The sequence below is a fragment of the Nomascus leucogenys genome, chromosome 4 (assembly GCF_006542625.1).
Source record: "Nomascus leucogenys isolate Asia chromosome 4, Asia_NLE_v1, whole genome shotgun sequence".
Classification (NCBI taxonomy): Eukaryota; Metazoa; Chordata; class Mammalia; order Primates; family Hylobatidae; genus Nomascus; species Nomascus leucogenys.
Genome location: NC_044384.1, coordinates 104857859 through 104880045, shown reverse-complemented (window position 1 = coordinate 104880045; position 22187 = coordinate 104857859).

The window sequence follows — 22187 nt, the reverse complement described above, 5'->3', positions numbered from 1 at the left end:
AACCTTCTAAGTGGTTCTCCTCTAAAAAAAAAAAATCATGAGGGAAATAATGAACATTTAGAGGTGACTGCCAATGAGAACACTACATATCAAAGCATATGTGATGCAGATAGACTAGTCCCAGAAAGTAATTTACAGCTTTGACAAGATCAGAAAAGAAAGACTGATAGCAAATGAGCTAAACATCCAACTCAGAAAGAGAAAAGGATCAATGGAGTAAACTCAAAGAAAGAATTTGCGACGAAGGAGAAGATAATGGAAAAAGGAGGCAGAAATCAATAAAGTAGCCAGGCACAGTGTCTCAGGCCTGTAATTCCAACACTTTGGGAGGCTGAGGTGGGAGAATTGCTTGAGCCCAGGAGTTCAAGACCATCCTGGCAACATAGTGAGACCCTGTCTCTACTAGAAATAAAAAAACCAGCAGGTGTGGTGGCGTGCACCTATAGTCCCAGCTACTTGGGAGGATGAGACAGGAGAATCGTTTGTGTCCAGGAGTTCAAGGATTCAGTGAGCTATGATCAGGCTGCTGCACTTCAGCCTGGGTGATAGAGTGACACCCTCTCTCTTGAAAAAAAGGAAATCAATAAAATAGAGAAAAAATTGTGGAGAGAATTAGCACAATCAGAATTTTCTTATTTGAAAAGCCTAATAAATTAAACAACATTCTAGTAAGATTAAAATAAAAGAAAAAGAGCAAAATACAGAATGAAAAAGGAAAGCAACTTAAAGAGATATTTTTTAATTACCTATGATAGATATTTTTAACTATAAAGGAATATTGGCTGGGCATTGTGGCTCATGTGTGTAATCCCAACACTTTGGGCAGCTGAGGCAGGAGGATTGCCTGAGTCCAGGAGTTTGAGACCAGCCTAGGCAACATAGTGAGACCCTGTCTCTGAATCAAATAAAATAAAATAAATTAGCTGAGGATAGTAGTGCATGCCTGTAGTCCTAGCTACTCAGGAGGCTGAGGCAAGAGGATCACTTGAGCCTAGGAGGTTGAAGTTACAGTAAGGTATGATTGTACCACTGCACTCCAGCCTGGGTAACAGAGCGAGACCCGAAAAAAAAAGAAGAAGAGAAAAGAAAAAGAAAAGGGGGAGAGAAAGAAAGAAAAGAAAAGAAGGAGAAAGAAAGAGAAAGAAAGAAAGAAAGAGAGAGAGAGAGAGAAAGAAAGAAAGAAAGAAAGAAAGAAAGAAAGAAAGAAAGTTATTAAATGCTGACTTCTCCTTCTAGTCGTGGAATATAAAGACTGACCTTCCCACCTGAAACAACCAAAAATGGACAAACATCTGAAACAATAGTTTTTAAGATATTGGACACCAACCAAAAAAAATAGAATCCCTAATAGATGGGGAACAAATGGTGTAAGCCCTATGATTGCCTCAGGTTTACGACTTGAGAGAATTTCCAGGCCACAGTACAGAGAAGGAGAACGTAGGCAGAATCCAGCAGGGTCCCAGATGTGAGCAGGTATTGCTGAGAGGCCAGGAACACGGAGGCAGCTATGTTGATAAAATACTGTAGAGGAGAGAGTCGCACAAAGAAAGAACAAAAAGATCTGCAGAGGCTCCCTGCTGTAGTTTGGATGTTTGTCCCCTCTACATCTCATGTTGAAATTTGATCCCCAGTGTTGGAAATGGGGCCTAATGGTATGGTCAGGGTCATAGGAGTGGATCTCTCATGAATAGATTAATACCCTTCCTGGAAGACGAGGAGTGAGTGAGTTCTCACTATGTTAGTTGCCAAGGGAGCCGGTTGTTAAAAAGAGCCTGGTACATCCACGTCCCCTCTCTTGCTTCCTCTCTTGCCATGTGATCTCTACATACTAGCTCCTTTTGCCTTCTGCCATGAGAAGAAGAAGCCTGAGGCTCTCATGAGAAGCAGATGCTTCTTTACAGCCTAGAGAACCATGAGCCAAATAAGCCTCTTTTTCTTATAAATTATCCAGCCTCAGGTATTCCTTTATAGCAACGCAAATACTCCCCCTTGAGTATTAAACTGAGTATTGGTCAGTGCATGTCTGTGAGGAAACAACCTGAAGCTAGAGAAATAACCACTGAAAAGATTTAGAAGTAACAATGCCTAGTGCTCACACAGGGCCAAGAATAGAGCCTGCTTCCATTAGTTGGACAAAGAAACTCAAGATTCACAGAGCACTGGGTAGAGTATCCAGGAAGGTCTTGCCTCAGCAATGGGGAATAATTAGGCCTAGACTGAGAATTGTCCTGCTTAAAAAACCTCAAAAGCAAGATCTGAAAAGATCAAACAGCTTCCAAGTAATTTAAATGCATCCCCAAACAAAACTCAAGAATATTTATAAGAATATGAAAATATCAAACAGCCAACAAGCTAAAAGTCACAATGTTCAGTATCCAATCAAAGAATACCCAACATGCAAGAAGCATGAAAATACAACTGATAATGAGGGGAATCATCAATTAATCTTATCCTCTCCAAATTGATACAGATGTTAAATGCACAGGCAAGGGCATTAAAACAGTCATTATAACTTTAAGTTATACATATACATATATAATCAAAAAGTTCAGGAGAGATATCTAAGATGAAAAATGACCCAAATCAAACTTCTAAAAATGAAAACTACCATGTATGTCAGAAATACACTCATGGGATTAGTAACATATTAAACTTTGCAGAAGAAAAGATTAGTAAACTTGAAAACCTAACAAAAAATTTGACCGGGCGCAGTGGCCCATGCCTGTAATCCCAGCACTTTGGGAGGCCGAGGAGGGCAGATCACCTGAGGTTGGGAGTTCCAGACCAGCCTGACCAACACAAAAATTAGCCAGGCATGGTGGTGCGTGCCCCAGCTACTCAGGAGGCTGAGTCAGGAGAACTGCTTGAACCCAGGAGGCAGAGGTTGCGGTGAGCCGAGATTGCGCCGTTGCACTCCAGCCTGGGCAACAAGAGGGAAACTGCATCTCAAAAAAGAAAAAAAAATTCAAAATGAAACAGAAAGAGAGTGTTAAAAAAAAAAAGAGAGAGAGAGAGAACATCAGTGAGCTGTGTCCTAATGTGTGAGTATTTGGACAAAAATATTTAAAGAAATAATGTTCAAACGTTTTTAATTTGATAAAACCTATAAGCCCACAAATCTAGTAAGCTCAATGAACACCAAAGAAAGAAACAAGAAGAAAACTAAACCAGGCCAGGAGTGGTGGCTCACGCCTGTAATCCCAGCACATTGGGAGGCTGACGTGGGCAGATCACCTGAGGTCAGGCGTTTGAGAACAGCCTGGCCAACATGGTGAAAGCCTGTCTCTATTAAAAACATGAAAACTAGCTGGATGTGGTGGCACACACCTGTAGTTCCAGCTAGTTGGGAGGCTGAAGCAGGAGAATTGCTTAAACCCGGGAGGCGGAGGTTGCAGTGTGCCAAGATCACGCCACTGCACTCCAGCTTTGGATGACAGAGAGAGACTCCATCGAAAAAAAAAGTATATATATGTGTGTGTGTATATATATATATACATATATATCTAAAACAAGTATATGTGTGTGCGTGTGTAAAACTAAACCAAAGCACAACTTAATCAACTTGCTTAAAACCAGTGATAAAGTAAGTACAGAAGAATAAAGATAAGGATGACAGTAGATTTCCCATCAGAAGCTGTACAAGCAGGAAGACAGTTGAGCACCATTTTTTAAGTGCTGGAAGAAAAAAACTTCTAGAATTTTCTTTCAAAAATGAAGGCAAAATACAGATTTTTTTCAGGCATGCATAAGATGAAAGACTATCACCAGCAGACCTGCACTATAAAAAAGTTAAAGTCATTCAGACAGAAGGAACACTATACCAGACGCAAATCTGGATTTACATAAAGAAATGAAGAGTGTTGGGAAAGACAACTACACGGGAAATATGTAAGATACTTTTCTTTTATGTAATTATCTTTGAAAGATAATTGAATTGACTATTTAAACAAAAATAACAATGTACAGTGAGGTTTGTAACACGTATGCAAGAAGATGTATGACAGTAGCACAAAGATGGGGAGAGAGAAATATAAATATGTTTGTGTGTGTGTGTGTGTTGTTGGGTTTTTTTTGCATTTTGTTTTGTTTGTTTTTGTTTTTTTTTTGAGACAGAGTTTCGCTCTTGTTGCCCAGGCTGGAGTGCAATGGCACAATCTCGGCTCACTGCAACCTCTGCCTCCCAGGTTCAAGCAATTCTCCTGCCTCAACCTCCCAAGTAGCTGGGATTACAGGTGCCCGCCACCATGCCTGGCTAATTTTTTGTATTTTAGTAGGGACAGGGTTTCACCATGTTGGCCAGTCTGACCTCAGGTGATCCACTGCTTCAGCCTCCCAAAGTGCTGGGATTATAGGCGTGAGCCACTGCGCCCAGGAAATATGTTGTTCTCAACCTGAGAAAGCTAATTGAAAAAAAAAAGAAAAAGAAAGAAAAAAGAAATATGTCATAAGTTTTTTATCCTAAATGTGAAGTGGTATAGTATCACATGCAGCTGCAAGAACTACAAAGTTCTTCAGGATAACAGCACAAAGAGAAGACTAAGAGCCAAGCGGAGGAGGCAAAAACAAGGTCTTACTGACAGAATTTTAAATCTCTGGTGCCCATAGCCACAAAAAAATTCAACTCTGGTAGCTACAACAACAAATCAAAGCACAGCCCACTCCTGATTAGAGTATCACAAATCTCCGTAATAACCATCAAACAGAAGGAAGCCTGTGTTTTTCTCCAAGCATAGAAAATATTTATATTAGTTATCTCCTGATACAGTAACAGAAATGGAGAATTTCTAACTTTCAACAAAAATTACAAGGCAAATCACAAGGCAAAAAAAAACACAGTCTAAGAAAAAGCAATAATCAGTACTAGACTCAGATATGACATAGATGTTGGAACTGTATGTATATTTAAGAAAGACCTGAGAAGACCCTAATCTGTCACCTCCAGCTAGCCTTGAGTGTCTATGCATGTCAGAAATGAAAGCTAAGAATGCTAGGGCAAACTGAAGTGTTGTAGACATGCCCCAACAAACAGAGCTCCTTAGCACAGGCTGGAAAATTTGTTGATTTAAGGCATTTAAGAAAATCTCTAATTATTAGCTGAGCACTAAAGCTAACAAGCAGAGATTTCATGGCCATATATGACAAAGAAGAGGCTTATAGAGTTAGTTTAGAAAAGTCACTAACCAAACAAACAGCAGCAGCAACAACAAATAGCAACAATAACAAAACAAAACAATAACAAAACCTGAGGAAGGTGAGAATGTGATTTCCATAGTTACAACATATAGTATTTAAACTGTTCTGTTAAAAAAATTATGTGACATGCAAAGAAACAAAAAAGTATGGCCTGTACCAAGGGTGGGAAAATAGGGAAAGAAGTCGAAACAAACTGCCACTAGGAAGCCCAGAAGTTGAACTTACTAGACAAACAATTTAAGTAAGCTATTTTAAACGTGTTCAAAGAACTAAAGTATGCTGTCTACAGAAGTAAGGAAAGTATGAAAATGCCATCTCGCAAAATAAAAATATTACCAAAGAGAAATGAGTTTTTTAAATAGAAAATCTAGAGCTGGAAATTACAAACACTGAAATGAAAATTCACAGGAGGAGCTCAAAAGTAAACATGAGCCGGCAGAACAATCAGTGAACTTAAAGATAGGTCACTTGAGATTATCTACTCTGGAAAGCAGAAAAGTAAAATAATGATGAAAAATAAACAGGGCCTTAAAAACCTGTGGGACACCATTAAGTATGTCAACATACATAATGGAAGTTCTGTACAAAGAGGAGAGAAAGGGGGAAGAAAAGATATCTAAAGAAATAATTGCCTAAAATGTCTCAAATTTGATGAAAAACATGAATCTACACATCAATGAATTCCAAATAAAATAAACTTGAAGATATGCACATTTCAAAATTTTATAAGCAAGCAGTTGCAAGACAATGACAAAGAGAGACTCTTCAAAGCAGCAATAGGGAAGCAATTCATCACATACACGGAATCCCCAATAAGATTATGAGCTGACTTCTCATCAGAAAGTATGGAGTCTGAAGGCATTTGGGTGACACATTTAAAGTGCTGAAAGAAAAAGACTGTAATCAAGAATTCTATATGCAACTCAAGTATCCTTTAAAAATAAAAAATACAGGGAGTTATGTCAGGGAAGATGGCAGAGTAGGAAATTCCAGGAATATAACTCCTTACCTAGATGACAATTGTATTGGCAGGAACTGTTTGAAGTAACTAGAGTCTGGAGTCAATTATTTGAACCCTTACAGCTTCAAGGAGAAAACTTGGCTAGTAGATTAGTTAGTTTCTACCAATTTAAGCTTTAAACACCCCTTACTCCCAGCCTCAAGGAGAAAACTTGGCTAGTAGATTAGTTAGTTTCTACCAATTTAAGCTTTAAACACCCCTTACTCCCAGCCTCACGGCAGGCAACAATGCCCATGTTCCTGGTGCAGCTTACTGGAGCCAGAATGGGCAATAACAACCTTCTCCTCCAAGTAACAGGAGTCAGTGTTCTGTAACTTACTGCTGCTTTTGATCACTGAGGTGTAGGCACACAGGCTAGCCACCATTGATTCAACTGCCACAGGCTGACACAGCTTTCAGGGAATTTAAAGGAACCGCACCTGCTTATTTGTTTGTATTTCTTTTTTCCCTTTTTTCCCACTGGGGAGCCAGAAGTTTAAGGATCCAGACATTTCAAAGCAACGGTGAGCTGGGCATGGTGGCTCACACCTATAATGCCAGCCCTTTGGGAGGTCAAGGCAGGAGGATCACTTGAGCCCAGGAGTTTGAGAGCAGCCTAGGCAACATGATGAAACCCTGTCTCCACAAAAAATACAAAAATTAGCCAGGTGTGGTGGGATGCTCCTGTAGTCCCAGCTACTTGGGAGGCTGAGGTGGGAGGATGACTGAAGCCCAAGAGGTAGAGGTTACAGTGAGCTGAGATTGTACCAGCCTGGGCAATGGAGCCAGACCTTGTCTCAAAAAAAAAAAAAAAAAAATTATTGAGTCTGAGGAACAGAAAGGAAAAAATAAAAATGAAAGGAAATAAAATATAGACCAGGCCAGGCGTGGTGTCTCACATCTATAATCCCAGCACTTTGGGAGGCTGGGGCTGGTGGATCACCTGAGGTCAGGAGTTCGAGACCAGCCTGACCACTATGGTGAAACCCCACCTCTACTAAAAATGCAAAAATTTGCTGGGCATGGTGGCACGTGCCTGTAATCCCAGCTACTCAGGAGGCTGAGGCAGGAGAATCACTTGAACCTGGGAGGTGGAGTTAGCCAAGATCATGCCATTGCACTCCAGCCTAGGTGACAAGAGTGAAACTCCACCTCAAAAAATAATAATAATAATAATAAAATATAGATCAGTATTTCTTAAGAATGAATTTAGATGTAGACATTCTCAATAAAATAATAGCAAACTAAATCCAACAATAAATATAAAAGGTTATAAACTATCAACACCATGACCAGTGCACTTTATCCTAGGAATGCAACTTTAGTATAACATCCAAGAATCAATCAATATAATATACCACATTAATAGGATTTTAAAAGACATAATTATCTCAATAGATGAAGAAAAAGCATATGAAAAGATCTAATGCCCTTTCATGATAAAACATTCAACAAAATAGGAATAGAAGGAAATTTCCTGAACTTGATAAAAAGGCATCTATGAAATCCCCACAGGTAAAATCATACTTAATAGTGAAAGAATGGATGCTTTCACCCTAAGATCAGGAAAAAGGAAAGGATGTCTCATTTCAGCACTTCCATTCAACGTTGTACTGGCAGGTCTAGCAAGGTCAACAGACAAGAAAAATAAATGAAAAGCATCCAGATTAAAAAGGAAGAAATAAAACTATCTCTATTCAAAGATGAAGCTTGTATGTAGAAAATTCTACAGAATTTTACAGAAATTTTTACAGAATTCTACAGAAAATTCTGCATGGATAACAAAGTGTCAGGCTAATATGACACAAGCAAAGGAAACTAATAAAGCTCCAGTAGCTGACCCCACAAAAATGGAGATCTACGAATTGCCTGACAAATAATTTAAAATAACCATCTTAAAGATGCTCAATGAGATGCAAGAGAACACAGATAGACAACAAAACAAAATCATGCATGAACAAAATTAGACATTTAATAAAGAAATTAAAACAATAAAAAGTCCTGGAGCTGAAGAACACAATGACAGAGCTGAAAAGTCAATAAAAAAAAATTTTTTTTTTTTGAGACGGAGTCTTGCTCTGTCACTCAGGCTGGAGTGCAGTGGCGCAATCTCGGCTAACTGCAAGCTCCGCCTCCCAGGTTCATGCCATTCTCCTGCCTCAGCCTCCCGAGTAGGTGGGACTACCGGCACCCACCACCACGCCCGGCTAATTTTTTGTATTTTTAGTAGAGACGGGGTTTCACCATGTTGGCCAGGATGGTCTTGATCGCCTGACCTCGTGATCTGCCCACTTTGGCCTCCCAAAGTGCTGGGATTACAGGCGTGAGCCTGTAATCTGTAATTCCAGCACTTTGGGAGGCTGAGGCAGGTGGATCACTTGAGGTCAGGAGTTTGAGACCAGCCTGACCAACATAGTGAAACCCTGTCTCTACTAAAAATATAAGTATTAGTCGGGCATGGTGACACACACCTGTAGTCTCAGCTACTCAGAAGGCTGAGGTAGGAGAATCACTTAAACCCAGGAGGTGGAGGTTGCAGTGAGCCAAGATTGCACCACTGCACTGCAGCCTGGGTGACAGAGTGAGACTCCATCTTAAAAAAATTAAAAAATAAAAAATAAGAAATCTGTGGGGTACCATCAAGGTAATGTATTTATGAATTATGGGAGTTCCAAAAGAAGAAGAAAAAGAGAAAGGGGAAGAATGTTTAATTAAATGCAGTTTAATTAATGATTTCTGATGCCTAAAGGATCACAAGCAAGATCAACCAAAAGAAGAATATCCTGAGACACATTACAGTGGTCCTTCTGTCTCCATGGAAGATTGGTTCCAGACCATCCACAGATACCAGAATCCATGGATGCTCAAGTACTTTAAATAAAATGCATAGTATTCACATGTAACCTATGCACAACTTTCCATATACTTTAAATTATCTCAGGATTGCTTATGATACCTAATACAGTGTAAATGCAATGTAAATAGTTGTTATATTGTATTTTTGTATTAGCTTTCATTGTTGCATTATTATTTTATTTATTTTTTAATATTTTCAATCTGTGGTTGGTTGAATCCATGGATGCAGAAATCACAAATCTGAAGGCTTGATTGTATAGTCAAATTATCAAACGCCTAAGACAAAAGATCATGAAAGCATAAGAGAAAAGAGATTAATCACAAAGTCTCTTAGTCCATTTGTGTTGCTATAACAGAATACCACAGACTGGGTAATTTATAAAGAAAAGAAATTTATTTCCCACAGTTCTAGAGGCTGGGAAGTTCAACGTCAAGGTGCTTTGGCAGCTGAGAAGGTCGTTCTGCTACATCCTAACATGGCAGAAGGCATCACATGGCAAGAGAGCAAAAGAGATCAAACTAGAAGCCTCAAACCCTTTCAAAATCAGCATTAATCCATTCATGAAAGTGGAGTCCTCATAGCCTAATGACCTCTCAAAGGTCACACTTCTTAACACTGTTGCACTGGGGATTAAGTTACTAACACATGCTTTTGTGGGGACACATTCAAACCATAGCATGAGAGAACCCTCATAAGGATATCAGTAGACTTTTTAGTAAAAACCTGTAGGCTAGGGAAGGGTGGGTAAAAGATTTAAAGTGCTAAAAGAAAAAAAAAAAGCTGCCAACCAAGAATACTATTGCCAGCAAAGCTGCAATTCAGAAATGAAGGAGAAATAAAGACATTCACAGACAAACAAAAGCTGAGGGAGTTCATCACCGCAAATCTGCCTTACAAGAAATGCTAAAGGCTGGGCCCAGTGACTCACACCTGTAATCACAGCACTTTGAGAGGCTGAGGGAGGAGGATTGCTTGAGCCCCGGAGTCCAAGACCAGGCTAGCAACATAGGGAGACTCCACCTCTACCAAAAAATTAAAAAGTAATCAGGTGTGGTAGTACACATCTGTGATCCCAGCTACTCAGGAAGCCGAGATGCAAGGATTGCTTGAGCTGGAAGGTCAAGGCTGCAATGAGCCATGATCATACCACTGCACTTCAGTGTGGGTGACAAAGCAAGACTCTGTCTTTAAAAAATAAACAACAAAAAAAAAATAGAATGAAAAGAAAAAGGAGGCCAAGCACGGTGGTTCACGCCTGTAATCCCAGCACTTTGGGAGGCTGAGGCGGGTAGATTACCTGAGGTCAGGAGTTCAAGACCAGCCTGGCCAACATGGTGAAACCCTGTCTCTACTAAAAATACAAAAATTAGCTGGGCTTGGTGACACAACCCTGTAATCCCAGCTACTCGGGAGGCTGAGGCAGGAGAATTGCTTGAGCCCAGGAAGCAGAGGTTGCAGCAAGCCAAGATCGTGCCACTGCACTCCAGCCTAGCCGACAGAGCAAGACTCTGTCTCAAAAAAAAATAAAAGAAAAAGAAAAAAAAAGAAAAGAAAAAAGAAAAAGGAAAAGAAGTTCTTCAAGTTGAAGTAGAAGGATGTTAAGTAACAATGTGAGAACATGAAAATATAAAACTCACTGGTAAAGGTAAGTATAACATCAAATCTAAATATTATAATGATGGTGTATAAATCACTTTGAAATCTAGAATATAAAGTAAAAGACAAAAAGATTAAAAATAACTGTAGTTACAATAATTTGTTAATGGATACATAACATTAAAAGATGTAAAGTGTGACACAGCATAAAATGTGGAGATGGGGGAGAAGCAAAAGTGTATAGTTTTGTATAAAATTGAAATTAAATTGTTATTAGGTTAAGACAGAATGTTATAACTTTAAAATATTTTATATAAACCTCATAGTAACCACAAAGAAAAACTTCTACTAGACCTGCAAAGAAATAAATAGAAAGAAAATGAAAGCATACCTTTACAAAAAAATCCATAAATCACAAAGGAAGACAGCAAGAGGGGAAAAAAGGAACTAAAAAATAGAAAACAATTAACAAAATGGTGATAATAAGTCCTTACCTATCAACAATTACCTTAAATGTAAATGAATTAAATTCTCCAATCAACAAACAGAATGGCTGAACAAATTTAAAAACAAGATCCAACAATATGCTACCTACAAGATACTCACTTCAGCCTTAGGGACACACAAAGCTGAAAAGTGAAGAAATGGAAAAAGATATTCCATGCAAATGGTAACTGAAAGAGAGTACAAGTAGCTATACTTACATCAGACAAAATAGAATTTCATTCAAAAACTGCCTCAAGAGACAAAGGTCACTATATAATGATAAAGGGACCAATTCATTAAGAGAGTATAACAATTGAAAAATATATACATTATGTATATTTTATTTATATCTATGTATGTATGTGCCCCAATATTTAGAGCACTTAATTATATAAAGCAATATGAACAAAATAGAGGGGAAAATAGACAGCAACACAATAATGGTAGGGAACTTCAATACCCCACTGCCAATAGTAGATAGATTATACACACAGAAAAACAATAAAGCAATGGTGGTCTTGAATACCACTACAAACCAAATAGACCAAATAGATCCAACAGACAAATACAGAATATTCCATTCAACAGCAGCAGAATACACATTATTCTCAAGCACACACAGAACATTACCCAAGATAGATTATATATTGGATCACAAAACAATTCTTAACAAATTTCAGAAGAAGATTTTAATTATATCAAATGTATTTTCTGACCACAAAGATATGAAACTAAATGTCAAGGCTGGGAGTGGTGGCTCACGCCTGTAATCCCAAAACTTTGGGAGGCTGAGGTGGGTGGATCACTTGAGGTCAGGAGTTCGATACCAGCCTGGCCAACAGGGCGAAACCCTGTCTCTACTAAAAATATAAAAATTAGCCAGGCATGGCAGCACATGCCTCTAATCCCAGCTACTAGGGAGGCTGAGACAGGAGAATTGCTTGAACATGGGGAGCAGAAGTTGCAGTGAGCCAAGATCAGGCCACTGCACTCCAGCCTGGGTGACAGAGCAAGACCCCATCTCAAAATAAATAAATAAATAAATAAATAAATAAATAAATATCATTAACAAGAGAAATTTTAGAAATTTCAGAAATATGTGGATTCTACATAGCCAATAGGTCAAAGAATAAATCAAAACGGAAATCAATAAGTGAGACAAATGAAAATTGAAACACAACATACAAATGTGTGGAATGCAGCAAAAGCAGTTCTAAGAGGGAATTTTGTAGCAATAAATGTCTACATTAGGGAAAAAAAAACTCAAATAAACAACCTAACTTTACACTTTAAAAAACTAGAAAAAGAACAAACTATGCCCCAAATCAGCACAAAGAAGGAAATAATAATATTAGAGAGCAGAAATAAATGAAACAGAGACTAGAAAGATAATAGAAAAGATCAACAAAACTAAGAGTTGATTTTTTGAAAATAGAAACAAAATTGACAAACCTTTAGCTATTAATAGAATAACCAAGAAAAAACTGAGAAGATTCAAATACATAAAATTATAAATAAAAGAAGAGACACTACAACTGATACCACAGAAATACTAAGTACTATAAGAGACTATGAACAATTATATGCCAATGAATTGGATAACCTAGAAAAAATGGATAAATTCCTAGAAACATACAACCAAACAAGACTGAATCATGAAGAAATAGAAAATCTGAACAGACTCAGTACAGAGATTGAATCCATCAGCAAAAGTCCAAATAAAGAAACAGCCTAGGGCCAGATGGCTTCACATGTGAATTCTGCCAAGCATTTAAAGAAGAATTAATGCCAATTTTTCTCAAACTCTCCCAAAAAAATTGAAGAGGAGAGAATACTCCCAAAACTCATTTTATGAGGCCAGAATTACCTCATACCAAAACCAGATAAAGACACTATAGGAAAAAAATTACAGGTCAATATCTTTGCTGAACATAGCTTCAAAAACCCTCAGCAAAATACCAGCAAGCCAAATTCAAGAGCACATTAAAAAGAATCATATACCATGATCAAGTAAGATTTAGTCCTGGGATGCAAGGATGGTCCAACATATGCAAATTAATAAATGTGATACACCATATTAACAGAATTAAGGATAAAAATTATATGATCATTTCAATAGATGCAAAAAAAAGCATTTGACAAAATTGAACATCTTTTCATTATTTTTAAAAAACACCTTCCCAACAAATTAGGGGAGCCAGTCATGATGGTGCATGCCTACACTCCCAGTGTTTTAGGAGACCAAGGCAGTATGATTGAGGCCAGGAGTTTGAGACCAGCCTGGAAAACATAGCAACATCCCATCTCTACAAAAAAAATTTGTAACTAGCCAGGGATGGTGGCATGTGCCTGTAGTCTTAGCTACTCAAGAGGCTAAAGCAAGAGGATCTCCTGAGTCCAGGAGTTTGAGGTTACGGTGAGCTATAATCACACCACTGTACTCCAGCCTTGGTGACAGAGCAAGACTCTGTCTCAAAAAGCAAAACAAAACAAAAAAACAAATTAGGCATAGAAGGAATGTACCGCAACATAATAGAGTCCATATATGACAAGTTAACATCATACTTAACAGTGAAAAGCTGTCTTATTCCTCTGGGATCAGGAATAAGACAAGATTGCCCACTCTTGCCACTTCTATTTAACATAGTACTGGAAGTCTTAGCTGGAGCAATTAGGCAAGAAAAAGAAATAGAAGGCATCCAAATTGGAAAGGGGGTAATTAATTTTCTATGTTGGAAAAGAAATAATCTTACATATAGAAAAACCCTAAAGATGGCCGGGCACGGTGGCTCACGCCTGTAATCCCAGCACTTTGGGAGGCCGAGGTGGGCGGATCACGAGGTCAGGAGATCGAGACCATCCTGGCTAACACAGTGAAACCCCATCTCTACTAAAAATACAAAAAATTAGCCGGGCGAGGTGGCGGACACCTGTAGTCCTAGCTACTCAGGAGGCTGAGGCAGGAGAATGGCGTGAACCCTGGAGGGCGGAGCCTGCAGTGAGCCGAGATCACGCCACTGGGCGACAGTGAGACTCTGTCTCAAAAAAAAAAAAAAAAAAAGAAAACCCTAAAGATGCCACAAGAAAACGATTAGAACCAATAAAGGAATTCAGTAAAGTTGAAGGATACAAAATCAACATGCAAAAATCCGTTATTTTTCTACACTCTAACAACAAGCTATCCGAAAAAGAAATTAAGAAAACAATCCAGCCAGCCATGGTGGCTCACACCTGTAATCCCAGCACTTTGGGAGGCCGAGGCAGGTGGATCACGAGGTCAGGAGATCGAAACCATCCTGGCTAACACGGTGAAACCCCGTCTCTACTAAAAATACAAAAAATTAGCCGGGCGTGGTGGCAGGCACCTATAGTCCCAGCTACTTGGGAGGCTGAGGCAGGAGAATGGTGTGAACCTGGGAGGCGGAGCTTGCAGTGAGCTGAGATCACGCCACTGCACTCCAGCCTAGGTGACAGAGCAAGACTCCATCTCAAAAAAAAAAAAAAAAAAAAGAAAACAATCCCACTTACAATAGCACCAAAAATAATAAAACACTTGGGAACAAATTAACAAAGTAAAAGATCTATATATGGAAAATTGTAGATAAAAGAAAACATTGATAAAAGAAATTGAAAAAGACATAAATAAATTGAAAGATATTCTGTGTTCATGGATTGGAAAAAATAGTATTGTTGAAATGTCCGTACTACCCAAAGTGATCTACAGATTCAGTGCAATCCCTATCAAAATTCCAATGTCATTTTTTTTAAAGCAATAGAAAAAGCAATCTGAAAAGTCATATGAACTACAAAAGACATTGAATAACCAAAGCAATCACGAGAAAGAAAAACCAAAGCTGGAGGCATCACACATCCTTATTTCAGACTATATTATAAAGCTATAGTAATCAAAACCCTTTGGTACTGGCATAAAAACAAACATATAGACCAATGGAAAAGAACAGAGAGCCAAGAAATAAACCCACTCATATAGAGTCAACTAATTTTTGACCAGGATGCCAAGAACACTCAATGGGAAAAGGATAGTGTCTTTGATAAATTGTGTTGGGAAAACTGGGTGTTGACATGCAAAAGAATAAAATTAGACCTTTATCTTAAATCATATACAAAAATCAACTAGAAATTGATTAAAGACTTAAATGTAAGACCTGAAACCATAAACTCCTAGAAAAAAAATTAGGGAAAAAGCTCCTTGACATTGGTCTTGGCAATGATTTTTTGCATATGACAACAAAAGCACAGCCAACAAAAGCAAAAATAAACAAGTAGGACTACATCAAACTAAAAAGCTTTTGCACAGCAAAGGAAATAATCACTATATGAAAAGGCAACCTGCAGAATGGGAGAAAATACGTGCAAACCATATATCTGATAAGGGGTTAATATCCAAATATATAAGGAACTCATAAAACTCCACAGTTTAAAAAATAACCCAATTTTTAAAATCGGCAAAACCAGGTGCAGTGGCTCAAGCCTGTAATTCCAGTATTTTGGGAGGCCAAGGCAAGGGGATCGCTTGAGGATAGGAGTTTGAGACAAGCCTGGGCAACATAGGAAGACCCCATCTCTATTTTAATAATAATAATAATAATAATACAATTAAAAATAGTCAAACTCATAGAGGCAGAAAGTACAATGGCAATTGCCAGGGGCCGAGGGTGGGGGAAATGTTAGTTAAAAGACCTGAGCAGATATGTTTCCACATGGCCAATAAGGAAATGAAAAGGTGTTAAGCATCACTACTCATCAGGAAGATGCGAGCCAAAACCACAATGAGCTATTACTCCATACCCGTTAGGCTGGCTATTATCAAAAGAACAAGAGATAACAGGTGTTGGCAAGGGAGCTGAGGAAAAGGCACCCTAGGACACTGTTGGTGGGAATGTAAACTGGTACAGCCATATGAAAAAGAGTATGGAGGTTCCTCAAAAAATTAAAGCTAGAACTACCACATGATTTAGCAATCCTAATTCTAAATATATATCAGAAAGAAATGAAATCAGTACCTTGAAGAGATATTTGCAGTCCCATGTTCACCGCAGCATTATTTACAACGGTCAAGATACGAAAACAACCTAAGTGTACATCAATGGATGAATGGATAAAGAAAATGTATTATTCAGACACCCACACAAACATACACACATATGACATTTTACATATCACATATATTTATACATTATATATGTATATTTTATAGGCCCATATATACATTGAAATACACACAGACTCATATGCAATGGAGTATTATTCAGTCATAAAAAAGAAGGAAATACGTGGCCAAGCATGGTGCCTCACACTGTAATCTCAGCACTTTGGGAAGATTGCTTGAGCCCAGGAGTTCGAGCCCAGCCTGGGCAACATGGTGAAACCCTGTCTCTACAAAAAATTTAAAAATTAGCTGAAGGTGGTGGTGCATGCCTGTGATCCCAGCTACTTGGGAGGCTGAGGTGGGAGGATTGTTTGAGCCCAGGAGGATGAGGCTGCCATGAGCTGTGATCGCACCACTGCAATCCAGCCTGGGTGACAGAGTACTATCCTATCAAAAAATAATAATAATAAGGAAATCCTGTCCTTTATGACAACATGGATAAACCTGGAAGACATTATGCTATGAAATAAGCCAGGCACAGAAAGACAAATATTGTATAATCTCACTCATATGTGGAGTCTAAAAAAGTCAAACTCATAGAGGCAGAAAGTACAATGGTAATTGCCAGGGGCTGAGGGTGCCCCAGATAAATGAGAAGATATTGGTTAAAATTTCAGTTCTAAGGTTTATAAGCTCTGTAGATCTAATGTACAGCATGGTGACTATAGTTAATAATACTCTATTTTTTACTTAAAATTTACTAAGAGAGAGTTGTCACTACACACATACCCAAAATGGTAATTATGTGTATAGATGTGTTAATTAATTTGATTGTGGCATTCATTTTACAATTTATATGTATATCAAATCATTATGTTGTACACCTTGGATATATACAATTTTTTTGTCAGTTATCTCTCAATAAAGCTGACAGCAAAAAAAAAAAAAAAAAAAAAGAAAAAGAAACATAAGGGACTCAGAACAACCAAAACAATTTTGAAAAAGAATAACAAAATTGGAGGCCTCACTGTTTTTGAGACCTCATATCCAGAATACATAATACATAATTAATAACTATTAGAAGTCAAAAATAAGTCCTTTGCTGCTTAGAAATGTCTTCTGTGAGATTGCTATTTCATCACTCTTACATTCAGCCTTCCACAAACTCAAGGGCATGGACACAATGCAGCCAGGTTTTTTGCTACTGTATAACAAGGGTGGCCTTCGTTCAAGTTTCCAGTAAGCTATTCTACATTTCCATCAAAGAACTCATCAGAATGGCTTTTACTGGTCATATTTCTATCAGCATTCTGGTCATGACCACTTAACCAATATCTAGAAAGTTCCCAACTTTCCTTAGTCTCATTTCCCATTTACTGGACCCTCACCAAAAATCACCCTTAGTACTCCATTCATGGGAATACAGGCTTTTTCTAGCCTGTTCCTCCGAATTCTTCCAGCTACAACCCATTACCCGGTTTCAAAGCTGCTTTCACGTTTTCAGGTATCTGTATAGTAGCACTCCAGTCTCAGTACTAATTTCCTGTCTTAGTCCATTTTCTGTTGCTATAACAAAATATCTGAGAGTGGGTAATGTATAAAGCAAAGAGGTTTATTTAGCTTACAATTCTGGAGGCTAGAAGGTCCAAGATTGGGCAGCCCCATCTGGACAGCCTCTGTGAGGGCCGCATGCTGAATCATAATATGGCGGAGCAGCGGGAGTGTGCAAAGTGGGCAAAACGTGAGAGACAACCTCGCTTTATAACAACCTACTCTCATGGGAGCTAATCCATTCCCAAGAGAACTAACACAGTGTTATAAGAAACACATCAATCCATCTTAATGACCTAATCACCTCTTAAAGGAACCACCTCCCAACACTGCCATATTGGGCAGCCTCAACCAAGCCTCAACATGAGTTTTGGTAGGAACAAATCATATTTTAACCATAGCTCTACTAAATAAATTTAATAAAAAAAAATAAACTTCCAAAATAGCATCAGGCCCAGATGGGTTAATAAGATAATTTTACCAAATACTTAAGGAAGAAATTAAACCAACTGTAACTGGTATAATCTCTCCTAGAAAATAGAAACAGAGGGAATACTCCCTAACCCATTCTATGAGGCCAGCATTACCCTAATATCCAAACCAAAGACATTATAAGAAAGGAAAACTACAGACCAATATCTCTCATGAACATAGATGCAAAAATAATCAACAGATATTAGCAAACCTAATATAATAATGTGGACAAAGATTATACACCATGACTACGTGAGATTTATCCCAGGTATGAAAAATCAGAAAATCAGTTAATTAATCCATCACATTGACAGGCTAAAGAAGAAAAATCTCATAGTTATGTCACTAGATGTAGGAAAGTCATCTGACAAAATCTAATATTCATTTATGATTTTAAAAGTCTCTCAAAAAGCTAGGAATAGAAGAGATCTTATTCAACTTGATAAGGAACATCTGTTTTTTAAAAGACCTTCAGCAAACATCATATTTAATGGTGACAAACTAGATGCTTTCCCACTAAGATCAAGAATAAATCAAAGAGGTCCACTCTCACCATTCCTATTAAACATCCCTCTGGGAGTCCTGGTAAATGCAACAAGAAAAGAAATGACATGAAAAATATACAAATTGGGAAGGAAGAAATAAAACTGTCTTTGTTCACAGATGTCATGAATGTCTGTAATGGAAATCCCAAAATATCAACAAAAAAGCTCCTGGACTATAGCACAGTTGCAGGATACAAGGCTAATAAACAAAAGTCATACTCGTGTCTCTTTGGGCCTGAAAAAAGACCCAAAAAAATGAAAAAAGAAATTTTTTAAAAGTCAATTTCTTTCTTTTATACCAGCCATAAACAATTGGAATTTGAATTTTTTTTTTCTTTTTGAGATGGAGTCTCACTCTTGTCACCCAGGCTGGAGTGCAATGGCGCAATCTTGGCTCACTGCAACCTCCGCCTCCTGGGTTCAAGTGATTCTCCTGCCTCAGCCTCCCAAGTAGCTGGGATTATAGGTGCCCACCACCACACTCGACTGATTTTTGTATTTTTAGTAGAGATGGGGTTTCACCATGTTGGCCCAGCTGGTCTCAAACTCCTGACCTCAGGCAATCTGCCCGCCTTGGCCTCCCAAAGTGCTAGGATTATAGGTGTGAGCCACCACGCCTGGCCAAAATTTGAAATTTAAAATGTAATACCATTTGCATTAGCACCCCCCAAAAATCAAATACTTAAGTATAAATCTAACACAATATCTACAAGACGCATATGGGGAAAACTACAAAACTTTGATGAAAGAAATACATGTTAAAAACAAAGATCTAAAAACAGAGAGATGCTCCATGTACATATATGAATTGTACATTGTCAAGAAGTCAGTTCTTCCCAACTTGACCTACAGATTTGATGCAATTCCAACCAAAATCCTAGCAAGTTATTTTGTAGTGGCAAACTGATTCTAAAATTTATATGGAGAGTCACAAGACCCAGAATGTCCAACAGGATATTGAAGGAGATCAAAGTCAGGATCAACACCACTCAACTTCAAAACTTACTACAAAGCTACATCAATCAGGACAGTGTGATGCTGGTGAATGAATAGACAAATAGATCAATAAAGCAGAATAGTAAGCCCAGAAATAGACTTATACAAGTAATATAATCAACAGATTTTTAACAAAGGAACAAAGGCAATTCAAGTAAGAAAGGATAGTCTTTTCAATAAATAGTGCTGGAATAACTGCATATCCACGTGCCAACACAAGGAGAACATGGGGGAGGGCAGAATCCAGTCACAGACCTTGCATCTTTCACAAAAATTAACTCAAAATGTATCACAGGTGCAAAATTATAAAACTCCTAGAAGATAACAGGAAAAAATCTAGGGACCTTGGGTTTGACAATGACTTTTTAGATACACCAAAAGCATGACCCCACGAAAGAAAAAAAATATGGTAAGTTGGATCTCATTAAAATGAAAAATGTTTGCTCTGCAAAACACATTGTTGAGAGAATGAAAAGACAAGAAGCCGTAGACTTGAAGAAAATATTTGCCAAGCTCATATCTGATAAAGGACTGGCATCCAAAATATACAAAGAACTCTTAAAACTCAACAATAAGAAAACAATTAGATTTATAATTTTTAAATAGATTTCAAAACAGGCAAAAGATCTGAAGACACACTTCACCAAGGGAAATCTACAAATAGAAAATAAATATATGAAAAGATGCTCCATACAATATATCATCAGAGAAATGCAAATTAAAACAATAATGAGATACCACTATACACCTATTAGAGTGGCTGAAATCCAAACTACAACACCAAATACTGTCAAAGATGTAGAACAGCAGGAAGCTTCATTTATTAATGGTGTGAACACAAACTGGTATAACCACTTTGGAAGACAGTTTGGCAGTTTCTTATACAACTAAATATATTTTGCCATATGATCTGGCAATTGCACTCAGTCTTTTTAATCAGGTGAGTTGGAAGCTTATGTCCAAACAAAAACCTACACACAAATGTTTATAACATTTTTATTAATAATTGACAAAACTTGGAAGCAACCAAGATATACTTCAATAGGTAAATAAGTAAGCAAACTGTAGGATAGCCATACAATGGAATATTATTCAGCAATTTTTAAAAGAGCTATCAAGCCATGAAAAGACATGGAGGAACTTTAAATGCACATTGCTAAGTTAAAGACACCCATCTGAAATGGCTACATACTGCATGATTCCTACCATATGACATTCTGGAAAGGGCAAAACTATGAAGACAATAAAAAAGATCAGTTGTTGTCAGGATTTGGGGAGTGGGGAAGAGGGAAGATGAGATGGATAGGGAAGACAGTGTATTTTTAAGGCAGTGAAACTATACAACATGATACTCTAATTGTGGATACATTTTATTATACCTATGTCTAAAGTTATAGAATATACCGCACAAAGAGCAAACTCTAATCTATGAGCTTAGTCAATAATGTGTCAATATTCACTCATCAATCGTAACAAATGTACCACACTAATGCAAAATGTTAATAAAAGGGGAAAGTGGATGGGGAGGTTAAAAGAATATGTACTTTCAAAGAATCTGTACTTTCACTCATTTTTTCTGAAAAACTAAAACTGCCCAAATATAGAGTCTGCTAATTTTTAAAAGATAGAAATGAAAAATAGGTCAGTAGTTTCCAGCGGTTGGTGGCTGTGTGTGGTTGACTATAAAAAAGGATGGCATAGGGAAATTTTTAGAGTGATAACACTGTGCTACATGGTACAGGGTGTTTGACACACAGGCTCTACGCATAGAACTGTACATCCACAAAGAACAAATTTGAAAGTGGGAACATTTTAAAATTCAACCAAGAAGTCAGGAGGTCTTGGTCTGAAACACAGACGGTGATGAAATAATCTAACTATATTACAAATGTTGACATAATCCTACTGAAGGGGATGTGGGAAAAGGTGACTGACTTAAGTAAGTTTGGAAAAATGGTATTTGACTGGAATCTCTACAGAGTTAACACTAGTTTGCAAAGTTTTTCTCACAGAGGTACAAGTTACAATTCTGAAACTGCTTTACATGTACAGTGGAGTAGAAAAAATGAATACTGTCATGTACCACAGAGCAACCATTTGGTCAAGGATGGACCATATATATGACAGTGATCCCATAAAATTATAACAGAGCTGAAAAATTTCTGTTGCCTAGTGATGTCATAGCCATCATAACATCATAGCGCAATGCATAACTCACCCGTTCGTATTAATGCTGGTGTAAACGAAACTACTGCGCTGCCAGCTTCAGCAGACTTAAACATTCCTGCCTGCCAGCTCTGAGAGCAGCAGATCTCCCAGCACAGCTCTTGAGCTCTGTTAATGGACAGACTGCTTCCTCAAGTGGGTCCCTGACCCCTA